Genomic DNA, 11,984 nt, shown 5'->3' with positions numbered 1-11,984 from the left:
GGCTGGGAGTCCTAAGACCCTATTGCCTGGGAGTCCGAAGACCCAATTGGCTGGGAGGAGACACGATGGCTGAGACATGGAGGAGACGAAGGGGGGAAGCCACTGCCGCAGCCATGACCTGCATGGGTAAGTGCAGGCCAAAGGGCAAGCGAGCCGGCAACTGGGGGGGTGGATATGGTGTGCAGTGGTGGGCTGGAGGAGGGGGAGTGTTTGGGTGGGCTGGCAGGCTGGAGCAACAGGGGGGGGCAATGTCAGTAGTCAGGTCTGTATGCCTGCCCCCCCCCCCTGATTGATGGAGCACCAGCCGTTACTGGAATCAGTGACTCGCCACATGAACCTAAAAGCACACCGAGAGGCTTAGGTGGAGGTGTGTTCACAAAACTGCCCCAGGGTAACAAACAGAACTTAAACTTGTAACACTTTCTAGTACATCTGTAAAAGTCTTAGTTTTCTTTTGAAAGTAGCCACAAGGAGCAGAACAAGCTAACCCATGGTAGCATACTGCAGAGAAAGACCTTTTCTATCTGTAGCGGTGATCATTCTACAGAGGTCCAACATGCCCCCTGTCAAGTCACACCTATGTGCTCCCTTCTGATTGTTAGGATTTGGCTCTAACACAGCAGAAGGTTTTTCAGACCTCTGCAAAGTCAACTGCTTCCACCAGGAGAGAAAGGATCCCACCGTTCAGCTTGCTGATGGGATAGGCTTTTCTACTCAGGCTGTTGTCGGCTTTTTATGTATCATAAACTGTTAGACGATCCACAGCTGTTGTTTTCATCCACCTGCAATGTATTTAGCTGATTTAAAACCAAAAGTTCAATTGTGCAATAAACAGAAACTATTATGGTTTGGGGTCAAAAACCTGTTGTGAGGAAATAAGGAGACATAACTGACCTTTCCTTCTGAAAATGGTAGTATCTTTGCTGTCATAATCTATTCAGTAAAAAAAAAAAAACATGCACCAACGGAAAGAGTGCCAGACCAAATAATTTAAGTGCAGATTGAATAATTAGCTTACACTGAAAAAACCTTTATTGGGCCTTCAGTTAACAAAAGGACCTTGAATGGACTCAAATGTTTTTCTTGTGTGAATCTATGCAGTTAAGGTCATTGCTGGACTTGGAGAGTTACTAACCAGTAGCCTCTGCATGAGCATTCACCAGTGTTGCCAACCGTCAGTAATTTTACTGGCAGCCAGTAAAAAAGAGACAATTTTCTCCTGCTAGTAAATGCAAAGGGTTGCCAGTAACAAATAATGGCTGTGATGCTCAGCTTGGTTCCAGAGCTGAGACAATCTGAGTGCCTACTACAGTGTGATTGGGTGGCTCTGACGGAGGCGGTGCCTGGGCACGTCGCTTGATGTCATGGTGCAATGGAACCAAGCAGAGCGGCCAGAGCCTTGTGTACAGGTCTGCGGTATGGGAGCAAGGCAGGCTGGGACCGTCAGTGCAGTTTAGACTGGAGTGGACTGGAGGGATCACTGGGCTTGGAGAGAGACTGTCACTGTGACTCAGGAGGGGATGTGTTGTGTCAATGAGGTCTCTTCATCATCTGTGCTACTGCACACTGTCAGTGTCACTGTGAGAGTAAATTGTATGTGTTTGTGCCACCCATTCTAATTTCTTGCCCTCCTAAAGCCTGTAGCTGAACTACTTACTATATAGAAAATAAAATCGGAAATATGTTTTTTGCCTTATTATCTACCTAACAACATATTGATAATTGCATATTGTATTTGTTTGTAGCCTAAATAATTTGCACTCAAAACTGTAATTTTGGTTCAACCGAGATGGCCTGGGAATGGAGAAGAACTTGAAGTCCTGGACATGGTCGACCTGGGCAGGGTTTATTGTCCTGTTAATGTGATTCAGTCCACATTCAAAAATCCTTCTGGACATGGTAGATGTTAAGATTTGACCCTCAAGTGCCTTGACATAAGAAATATATGATTCCCAAATCCTGCTTTAATAACTGTTCAATGAAAAGTCGAATTTGTATTGGAAAACTTAAATAAAAATCATTGAAACATAAAACTGTAATTTTGGAAATGCCAGTAAAAACTTGGCTTTGCCAGTTAATTTTGGGTGTTGTGTCTGTAAATTTCAATCTGGTAGGTTGGCAACACTGGCATTCACTTTTTACTACTTCTTTCTTCATGCTTTATTCATTAGCTTCAGTAATTCACATTCACACTCATTGGCTGGGAACAAGGATCTGAATTCCTAAAATTCCAAATTGTCATGCTTGCTCTGGAATGATGTCGCAAAACAGTAAAGACAAAGGTAGATGGGGAACTATCATTTTCTGTAGATCAACAATGGTAGCCCCAAATTTCTCGCAGTACAGGTTATCTTTAAAGTAAACCTGTCATAAAAGGGACTAATAGTGGTGTGCATAGTAAGTTTTATAAACTTGTAATTGATAGAAAAAATAGGCTCATTCACACAGGTTCTCTTACTCATACGGCGTAAATGAGTTGTTTGTGTTGCTGGAACCACCTGTTACTCTATGGGAATGCAGCAGCTTGTATGAATACAGCCGGAGTACTGAGTACGTCACCCTTTTTCTAGGTAAATATATTTCTAAAGGTGTTGGTGACATGAAATTTTCACTACATGTCGGTAATAACCCATGTAATCCATACATACAAAGAAACCAAAACAAGCAAGTTCAGAAATTAGGTTACAGTCAGGAAAATGTTTGATCCCCTTACAAAGAACTAAAGGGTCTATAATTTTTTATCATATGTGTAATTTAAATGATAGAGACAGATTATAAGCCCAAAATCTAGAAGAAACACATAACACAAATGTTATAAATTGAGTTGCAGGTCAGTGAGTAAAATAAGTATTTGATTCCCAAGCAAAACATGACTTAGTACTTGGTGGAGAAACCCTTGTTGGCAAGCACAGAGGTAAGACGATTCTTGTAGTTAGTGACCAGTAGGGATGAGCTCCAGCATGTTTGCACACTCCACGTGCAGAGCCTGCCAGGAAGTCGGCACTACGCTGCGATAATCACAGGCAGTGAGACATTGTCCAGATATGCGGCTACAGAGATTGTGAAATGTCTCACTGCCTGTGATTAGCGCAGCGCCGGCTTCCTGGCAGGCTCTGCACATGGAGTGTGCGAACATGCCGGAGCTCATCTCTAGTGACCAGGTTTGTACACATCTCTGGAGGGATTTTGGTCCACTCTTTACAGATCATCTATAAATCCTCAAGATTTCTTGGCCTTACCTTTAGCAGAGAAACGGCCCCAAAGCACAATGGGCCATATCCACAAAAGAGATACTCCGGCGTAAGCCGTCGTATCTCTGGTTCTAACTTTGGAACAGATCCTCAGAAGCAGTTTTCCTAAGTTAGGCAGAAGATCCGACATCTGTAAGGGACTTACACTGCCGGATCTTAGGATGCAGTACCGCATCCGCCACTGGGGGCATTTCGAGTCTAAATGCCTCTTCTGGTATGCAAATTAGCACTTAGGGCGATCCTCAAAGCTTTTGTGCTTAGTTTTTTCGCCGTAAGTGTTAGTTTGCCAAGTGTAAAACTAGGGCTGCTTTTACAAAGTGTAAAGTTAGTCACACCTTGTAAAGGCCCATTCAAGCGACGGCATTTGGTATGCATTCCCGAGGGAGAACTCCACGGCAATTTGTAAAATCCAAACCGGCATGGGTTCCCCCCCCAGGAGCATACCAGGCCCTTAGGTCTGGTATGGGTTGTAAGGAGACCCCCCCTCCGCCGAAAAATCGACGTAGGGGGTCCCCCTACAATCCATACCAGACCCGTATCCAAAGCACGCTACCCGGCCGGTCAGGAAGGGAGTGGGGATGAGCGAGCGCCCCCCCCCTCCTGAGCCGTGCCAGGCCGCATGCCCTCAACATGGGGGGGTTGGGTGCTCTGGGGCAGGGGGGCACACTGCGGGCCCCCCCACCCCAGAGCACCCTGTCCCCATGTTGATGAGGACAGGACCTCTTCCCGACAACCCTTGCCGTTGGTTGTCGGGGTCTGCGGGCGGGGGGCTTATCGGAATCTGGGAGTCCCCTTTAATAAGGGGGTCCCCAGATACCGGCCTCCCACCCTAAGTGAATGGATATGGGGTACATCGTACCCCTATCCATTCACCTGGAGGCAAAAAGTAAAAGTTATTAAACACACAACACAAGGGTTTTTAAAATAATTTATTATTCTGCTCCGGATGCCCCCCCTGTCTTCTTACTCTATTACCAGGGGGGGCTTCTTCTTCCACTCTCCGGGGGTCTTCTTCCACTCTCCGGGGGGGGGTTTCTACTTCCGCTCTCCGGGGGGGGGCTTCTCCGGACTCCGGGGGTCTTCTTCTATCTTCTCCCCTCTTCCGCTGTTGACTCGGCGAACCCGGGTTCTTCTCCAGCTGTCCGGTGCCTTCTTCTTCAGCGCTGGCTGCCTGCTATCTTTGTGTGTTAGCTCAATTTCTAGCAGGCAGCCATCGCGGTCTTGTGTGACGTCAGGGTCTTCTCTTCTGTTCTTCTCCCCTCTTCCGATGTTGCCTCGTCGCCTGTTGTCGCTTTAATGATGGAAGCGCGCCTTGCATCCCATTTATATAGGCATCACCGTCCCATCATGCTCCGGTAGGTACCCACGTGGTGGGTGCACGTGGGTAGGCACCCACCACGTGGGTACCTGCCGGAGCATGATGGGACGGTGATGCCTATATAAATGGGATGCAAGGCGCGCTTCCATCATTACAGCGACAACAGGCGACGAGGCAACATCGGAAGAGGGGAGAAGAACAGAAGAGAAGAAGGTGACGTCACACAAGACCGCGCCGGCTGCCTGTTACTAATTGAGCTAACACACAAAGATAGCAGGCAGCCAGCGCTGAAGAAGAAGGCACCGGACAGCTGGAGAAGAACCGGGGTTCGCCGAGTCAACAGCGGAAGAGGGGAGAAGATAGAAGAAGACCCCCGGAGTCCGGAGAAGCCCCCCCCCGGAGAGCGGAAGAAGAAACCCCCCCCGGAGAGTGGAAGAAGACCCCCGGAGAGTGGAAGAAGAAGCCCCCCCCTGGTAATAGAGCTAATAAAGAAGACAGCGGGGCATCCGGAGCAGAATAATAAATTATTTTAAAAACCCTTGTGTTGTGTGTTTAATAACTTTTACTTTTTGCCTCCAGGTGAATGGATAGGGGTACGATGTACCCCATATCTATTCACTTAGGGTGGGGGGCCGGTATCTGGGGACCCCCTTATTAAAGGGGACTCCCAGATTCCGATAAGCCCCCCGCCCGCAGACCCCGACAACCAACGGCAAGGGTTGTCGGGAAGAGGTCCTGTCCTCATCAACATGGGGACAGGGTGCTCTGGGGTGGGGGGGCCCGCAGTGCGCCCCCCTGCCCCAGAGCACCCAACCCCCCCATGTTGAGGGCATGCGGCCTGGCACGGCTCAGGAGGGGGGGGCGCTCGCTCGTCCCCACTCCCTTCCTGACCGGCCGGGTAGCGTGCTTTGGATACGGGTCTGGTATGGATTGTAGGGGGACCCCCTACGTCGATTTTTCGGCGTGGGGGGGTCTCCTTACAACCCATACCAGACCTAAGGGCCTGGTATGCTCCTGGGGGGGGAACCCATGCCAGTTTTTTCTTTGAAAATTGGCATGGAGTTCTCCCTCAGGAATGCATGCTGAGCGACGTTATCATTTTTTTTTAATAATTATTTGTTTTCCCGGCGCGTATATTTTTTTTCACCCGTCGCAACTTTAGTGTCCCGTCGCAATCCACAAAGCCGCCCGGCGTCAATTACGTTCGCGCGCTGCACGTCGGGAAAATTACGTTACACGCATGCGCAGTACGGCCGGCGCGGGAGCGCGCCTCATTTAAATTATAAACGCCCCCTGGAGAGGAGGACCGCCTTACGACGGCGGCACTTAAGTTACACGGCCTGAAATTTCTAGGTAAGTGCTTTGTGGATCAGGCACTTAGGTAGAAACTTTAAGTCAGTGTAACTTAACTGCTGAAAGTTAAGTTACGCCGCCTGGCTGAGGATTTGGCCCAATGTTTCCAGCTCCGTGCTTGACTGTAGGGACGGTGTTTTAAGGGTCACAGTCATCTTCCTTCCTCTAAACACAGCGAGTCGAGTTAATGCCAAAAAGCTTAATTTTAGACTCATCGCTCCACAACACTTAATCCCAATCCTTCTCTGAATTATTTATCTCATCATTGGAAGACTTCAGACACGCCTGTAAATGTGCTGCCTTGAGGAGGGGTGACCTTGTGGGTGCTGCAGGATTTCAATCCATGGTGGCGTATTGTGTTAACAATGGTTTGTTTGGTGACTGTGATCTTAACTGCCTTGAGATGATTCACAAGCTCCTCCTGTGTAGTTTTCGGCTGATCCCTCACTTTTCTCATGATCATCCTTACCCCATGAGGCAAAATCCTGCATGGAGCTCCAGACCAAGGGTGATTGATGGCTATTTTGTATTCATTCTATTTGCAAATAATCACTCCAGCAGTTGTCTCCTTCTCACTAGTGTTGCTCACGAATATTCGCATTGCGAATATTCGACTCGAATATAGCATATTCGAGAAATCGCGCTATATTTCGAAATTCGCGGTGAATATTCGCAATTCCGAATATTCGATTTTTTACAATTTTTTTTTTTAATCAGATCACATCCTAGATATCTCCATCGACGTCTAAAAGCATTGCTGGTATCATTAGAGACCCTGGGCCGAGTAGCTGAAGCGTTCATTGAATTTTCCAGAAAGATCGCAATGCGATTATTCGGCAAACGCAATATCGCGCGATTATTTTCCTCGCCCCGATCTTCCGCATCAGAGCGATTTTTACAGTTTCATTTTTAAAACAGATCACATCCTAGTGATCTCCATAGACGTCTGAAAGCATTGCTGGTATGATTAGAGCCATTGGGCCGAGTAGCTGAAGCGATCATTTTATATTGCCGAATATTCGCAATGCGAATATTCGGCAATAGGAATATTGCGCGATTATTTGCTCCGCCCTTTTGCATCAGAGCCAATCAGAGTTCTCCTTCCACACTCGTCACAGGTTAGCAACCAATAGGAACCTGCCTGCATGGACATTATATAAGCTCACTCCCAGCACCATTTCATTGCAGATTCAGAAGCTGGCTATAGAGTGTGGAGGCTGTTTCTGTGTTCCTGGTTTCCTGTGTCTTTGTTCTTGATTGATTTAGATCATCACCAGCATTGCTATTTAGTGATTCCAGTGGATCTTTTCCAGTATATCAACTGCTTTTTTCAAAGCAATAGACCCAAGAGCTTTTTTCAAAGCTACGTTTTGTGCTGTTTTGTGCTGTTTTTTTCATTTGTGTTACTGTTTGATCCTGCAATCCTCCCTGTTCAGTTATATTTGCAAGAGATTTCAGAACACATTTTGCTGAGCTTTATAAAAGAGCTTTTCTAAAAGCTAAGTTTTGTTCATCTTGTGTTACTGTTAGATCTTGCAGGTTCGCTGTTCAGTGATATTTGATAGGCATCTCAGTTCAAATTTTGTTTAGTTTTCCCTAAAGAGCTTTTATAAAAGCTAAGTTTTGTGTTCAGTTTAGTTAAATTTTGTGTAGTAAGTGTACACACTGTTAGTGTACATTTATTTCATCTAGCTTAGCTTAGTGTGTGTTTAGTGTCTGTGTTTTGTGTTTAAAAAAAAAAAAAAAAAAAAAAGTTAGTGTTTGTTTAGTGCTTTTTTTTTTTTCTTTAATTTTGTAGTCCTTGTCTGGTGTACTACTTTTCTTATAGTTTAGTAGCTGTCTGTGTACGTCTTTGTCTGCGTGCCTGTCTTGTAAAAAAAACACAAAAACACATTTTGTTCACATTTTCCCCCCCCAATAAAGTTTACCCCCCCCACACACATATCAGCAATAATGAGCGGCATCCGTGGCCGTGGCAGCAGGGGTAGGGGAGTTACTCCCAGTGCTGGATCGCTGCCAGCACGGGGTACCTCTCGTGCCCCTACTAGTGGTAGAGGATCGGGTGCAAGGGGAGTACGCCTGATCCGGGAGTTCTTCCCATCGGGCAGCCGCCCGATATTGCCATCTCAGGCTCAAGTAGTGGTGGACTACATGGGGCACAGCAGTGCCACTGAGTCGTCGGTCCCGACTCACAGTAGTACCACCATTACACCGTTGCCTGTACTACCCCCCCCAGCCCCCAAGAGTCCAGCATCTTACTGTTCGACAGCGACAGTGATAGGGATCTCTTGGGGGAGGCCATGCATCAGGCAGACCTCCAGCTCTGTCCTGATGGTCAGGACCTTTTTGAAGGGATGGATGAGGAGGATGGGATACCTGCTGGCAGTATCCCAGAGACATCCCTTCAAACTGGTGCTGCTGTTTTGGTGCAGGAAACAGCAGCACCTAGTCAGACCCAGGCGTGGGTGAGGGGACAGCGGAGCCAGGCTAGAGGCTCCATGTCACGTGGTTCCCTCAGACCAACACATCTCAGCCCTTGGTCTGACATCTCTGGGGGCGAAGAGGGTGACCCATCATGGTTGCCATCTGACGCGTCGGCTCACTACGTCAGTGACGACGGGGAAGGTAGGCACCCTGGTGAAACGGTGCGCCAGGTCACCACCAGGGAGACCATCGTCAGGGTCTCCACTGGTGATGGCAGCAGGAGGTGTCAGGAGGAGGAGCAGCAGCAGCAGCAGCAGCAGCAGCAGGCAGCTCCACCTGTGCGCACCGAATCCCAGCAGGTGCAAGTAAGCGTCACCCCATCTGACAGGAGGGCGGTGCTGAAGTCACCTGTCTGGAATTTCTTTACCCTGGTGGCAGACAACCCTACCGTGGCCATCTGCCGGATTTGTAAAGTGAGGGTGAAGAGAGGGAAGTGTTTGGCTCGGGTGGGTACCACAGCCCTGAACCAGCACCTGAGGATAAACCACTGGGCGTTGTATGACGAGATGAAGCGTGGTGGTGGTAGCAGCGCCACCACCACAAGTGAGCAGGGTACAGCAGCCCCTGCCACATCTTCATCTGTTTCCAGCAGGTCATGCCCCCCCGCTCCCTCTAGTAGAGGTACTGGTACCGGCAGCCAGACCTCTACTTCCACAGCACCCTCCACGTCTGTGTCCCGCACTGCCGTCCGGCGCCAGGCGTCGATTTCAGACGCCTTTGACCGCACCACTCCCTTCCCCCCTGGAGACCGACGTGTGCGTTCCCTCAATGGGCTCCTGGCAAGGGTTATTGCCCAACATCTGCTGCCCTTCAACATAGTTGACAGCAACCCCTTCAGGCAGATGTTGGAGCAGGCCCAACCCCAATGGCGTGTCCCCAGCCGCCATTTCTTTGCCAGGACTGGTGTCCCTGCCCTACACCAGCACATTGTGCAGAATGTAACCCTGTCGCTGGATCACGCTGTCAGCGACAGGGTTCATCTGACAATGGATGGCTGGACCAGCAGGCATGGGCAGGGACGCTACATCAGCTTCACGGCCCATTGGGTTTCCCTCCGAGGCGTCGGTGAGGGATCGTCGGCAACCGATCTTGTGGTGCCGCCCCGGGGTGTCCAGGGGAGAACTGCTGGTCTCCCTCAAGCCACTGTCTCCGCAGCTGCTGAGCCTCCCAGCAAGCGCCCCCGTAGCTACTCAAGTGTGGGGCACGTGCGCTGTCAGGCCGTGCTCCAGCTTGTTAGTTTAGGGGACCGGAGACACACTGCAGAAGAAGTGCTGAAAGCACTTCAAGCTCAGGTCCAGAAGTGGCTGACACCCCGAAGGCTCCAGCCAGGTATGGTTGTCTGTGATAACGGCAGCAACCTACTCGCCGCCCTCCATGCTGGCAGTCTGACGCACGTGCCCTGTCTGGCACATGTCCTCAACCTGGTGGTGCAGAAGTTCCTGCGCACTTATCCAGGGTTGAGTGACATTGTGGCAAAGGCGCGTAGGATTGCCAGCCACTTCAGGCGCTCCCCAACCGCTACCGCGTCCCTGTCCAAATTGCAGCGGAAGTACAATCTGCCCCTTCACAGGCTGATTGTGGACAGTGTGACGCGGTGGAACTCCACCCTCCACATGCTGAAGAGGTTGTGGGAGCAGCAAAGGGCGGTGAGGGAGTACCTGATGGAACTAGGCACTGAGAGGGCTTCACCACAACTCCCTTTCATCGCCTGTGCGCAGTGGGGGCAGATAAACCAGGTCTGCCAAGTGTTGTCCTCCTTCGAGCAGGCGACCAAGATGGTCAGCAGTGAGCAAATTGGCCTCAATAGCGTGCTGCCAATACTGTTCATGCTGGAGAGGACACTAGATCGCCTGCTCGAGGCTGGGGAGAGTGCCTTGGTGGAGCAGGAGGAGTCAGCAATGCTCCACCGAGACCAGGGCCAGGACCAGGAGGAGGAGGAGGAGGAGGAGGATGATGATGAAGAGGAGGAGGAGGTGGTTGCTGGTGTCGTCCCGGAGTCAGGGCCTGGTCAGGAGGGAGAGCCGGTGTTGGGGGCACCGATAGTCCGGGGGTTGGGCATGTCTGAGTTTGACCAGCAGCGCCTCAGGGAAGAAGAGTCGCACCTCATTCACCTGGCCAGCATTGAGGAGTCACAGCGGGCTGTGCTCTTCCCCATGGCTGCCCACATGCTGAGATGCCTCAGGAGGGACCCCCGGGTTAAGACCATCAAGACGAGGGATGATTTCTGGATGGCCACCCTTTTGGATCCCAGGTGCAAGGGGAAACTGGAGCAGTTCATCCCAGCCAGCCGGAGGCAGCACCGGATGGAGGAACTGCAGGCAGCCATTGTCAGACGGTTGGAGCAGGCAACTCCCCGGCCTCCAGTTGTCCCCCCTCATCTCACCCAGCAGGTGGCTGCACCCAGCTGCAGCCGAGCAGGGGACCTAATGGAAGAGATGAGGATGTTCTTCCAAACCGAGCGACCCAGTACCACCACCAGCAGCAGCAGCAGCAGTCACCACCAGCGGCTGGCCCACATGGTGGCAGACTACATGGCGTCCGTCGGTGCTTCTGACAGTATGAGCACCGACGACCCCATGGAGTACTGGGTTGCCAGATTGGACACCTGCCGCGAGCTCGCTCAGTATGCGCTGGAGTTATTGTCTTGCCCCCCCTCCAGCGTACTATCTGAGCGGACATTCAGCGCGGCAGGTGGGGTGGTCACGGACAAGAGGACCCGTCTGTCCACAGACTCCGTGGACAGACTCACATTCATAAAGATGAATGAGTCCTGGATCGGCGGTGACTTTCTGGCACCCGTCGTCGGTTCAGGGCGCTGAAGGGTCCCTTGCCATGCATTCCCTGATGAAGCCCCGGACCTGATGTATTTACAGTGCTGAATATAACTATTTCAACATCAGAGAAAATCAATGTTAATATTTGGTACAGTAGGCTTTCTTTGCAATTACAGCGGTCAAACATTTCTTGTAGTTTTACACCAGCTTTGCACACACTGGAGGAGGGATTTTGGCCCACTCCTCCACACAGATCTTCTCTACATCAGTCATGTTTCTGGGCTATCGCTGAGAAACACGGAGTTTGAGCTCCCTCCAAAGATTCTCTATTGGGTTTAGGTCTGGAGACTGGCTAGGCCACGCCAGAACCTTGATATGCTCCTTACAGAGCCAATCCTTGGTTATCCTGGCTGTGTGCTTTGGGTCATTCTCATGTTGGAAGACCCAGCCTCGACCCATCTTCAAAGCTCTAACTCAGGGAAGGAGGTTGTTGCCCAAAATCTTGCAATACATGGCCCCGGTCATCCTCTCCTTAATACAGTGCAGTCACCCTGTCCCATGTGCAGAAAAACACCACCAAAGCATGATGCTACCACCCCCATGCTTCACATTAGGGATGGCGTTCTTGGCATGGTACTCATCATTATTCTTCCTCCGAACACGGTTAGTGAAATTATGATCAAAAAATTATATTATAGTCTCATCTGACCACATGATTTTCTCCCATGACTCCTTTGGATCAGTCAAGACAATTATGTCAGCAGTTATTTCACACCCTATATACTCTTATTAAGACTGCTGTAC

Source organism: Rana temporaria, chromosome 10 (assembly GCF_905171775.1).
Source record: "Rana temporaria chromosome 10, aRanTem1.1, whole genome shotgun sequence".
Classification (NCBI taxonomy): domain Eukaryota; kingdom Metazoa; phylum Chordata; class Amphibia; order Anura; family Ranidae; genus Rana; species Rana temporaria.
The sequence above is the reverse complement of the archived record's forward strand: the minus strand, read 5'-3'. Positions refer to the sequence as shown.